We start from the raw sequence: 1,497 nt of genomic DNA, 5'->3' as shown, positions 1-1,497 counted from the left end.
CAGCCGGGGGGGGCGGGCGGGCCTCGGGGGTGAGGGGGGGGCTGGTGGCCGCCAGCCCGGGAAAGACCCGCGGGTGCGTGGGTCGGGATGGCGCACGGACACGTGTGGGTGCGGGTGTCATGGCTCCCCCGGGCAGAAGATGATCCAGCGTCATACTTGGAGGATAGCGCACACGTATATAGAACGTATGTATGGTGCAGGTACATAAAAACTGTGTGGTCATGGGTAAGGACATAAGTGCGTTTAAATGCCTCTGTGTATATGTATTCACTGTGCATATATCTACCCACCTAAACACATATAAAGCATATACCTATAAAACCGGATCACAGAATCACAGAATGGTTTGGGCTGGAAGGGACCTTAAAGATCATCCAGTTCCAACCATGGGCAGGGACACCTCCCACCAGAGCAGGTTGCTCAAAGCCCCATCCAGCCTGGCCTTGAACACCTCCAGGGATGGGGCATCCACAACTTCCCTGGGCAACCTGTTCCAGTGCCTCACCACCCTCCATAGAGTAAAGATATGATATGTAAAGATGGTTGAGAAATAGATACGAATGCATACATGTGCATATATTTGTATATATGTGTGCATTTCTGTACTTTTTGTGTTGCGAATGATGTGACAATCTTTGTTTCTTCAGCACAGCAGATACACGTATCCTGTCCCTGCTCCCTTCCAGACCCCATAGGTCCATCCTCCTGGGACCCTGTGGCATGGGAAAGGAGAGCTGATTCCCAAATCTGTCCCCACAGCCCTTTTTACCTTCAGAGACTGGAAATTGGATTGGATAGTAGTGAAGGCAAAACCCAAAGCATGATCACATCTGTTGTGCGGAGGATGTAAAGCAATGGGTGGCATATGTATTTAGCAGCATTATATTCCATAAAACCGTCCCCAAGCCCCTTTCACCAGGAGCGGCCTAAAACACTCTCTTCTGTGGTTTTGAAGAGTGGCCTGTGCTGGAAAAGGACTGTTGCGCTTCTGTAAACAGCTCCAGAGAAAAACGGTAGGGTTTCTTGAAAGCTATCTGCAGGACGCATTGTATTTTCATCTAAAACAAGGTAACTGACTCATTTCCACAGAAACTTCACCTGCAGCTTCAGTGCTGTCGGGTGGTCATGCAGAGCAAGGCGTTCGGTGGTTGTCCCTGGTTGAATATCTAGTGCAAGACAGGATGGGGGCGCACACGCACTGAACCGAACTAGAATGCCAATTAGTAACTCGAGCCTTTGTGTTGGCTACATTAATGTTTTAAACTGGAAGGTCTCTGCATGGTGCTCCTGTGACAGTTGGCAACAGCAGCCGCTATCATAAATTTAACATGATGAAAGTTATTTACCTGTCTCCTGTAACTCCTGAGGTATCTACCCAGCGGCGGAGGCGTAAAGAAGAGCAAGGTCTCTGCAAAGGCAGCCCAGAGCCAAGCAGCCCCTCGGTGGCCTTGTGCCATTGTTTTGTAAAACAGTACGATATTAATGATGGAAGTGATG

This window comes from Calidris pugnax, unplaced genomic scaffold (genome assembly GCF_001431845.1).
Source record: "Calidris pugnax isolate Ruff unplaced genomic scaffold, ASM143184v1 scaffold8, whole genome shotgun sequence".
Taxonomy (NCBI): Eukaryota; Metazoa; Chordata; class Aves; order Charadriiformes; family Scolopacidae; genus Calidris; species Calidris pugnax.
Note: the sequence above shows the minus strand (reverse complement) of the source record.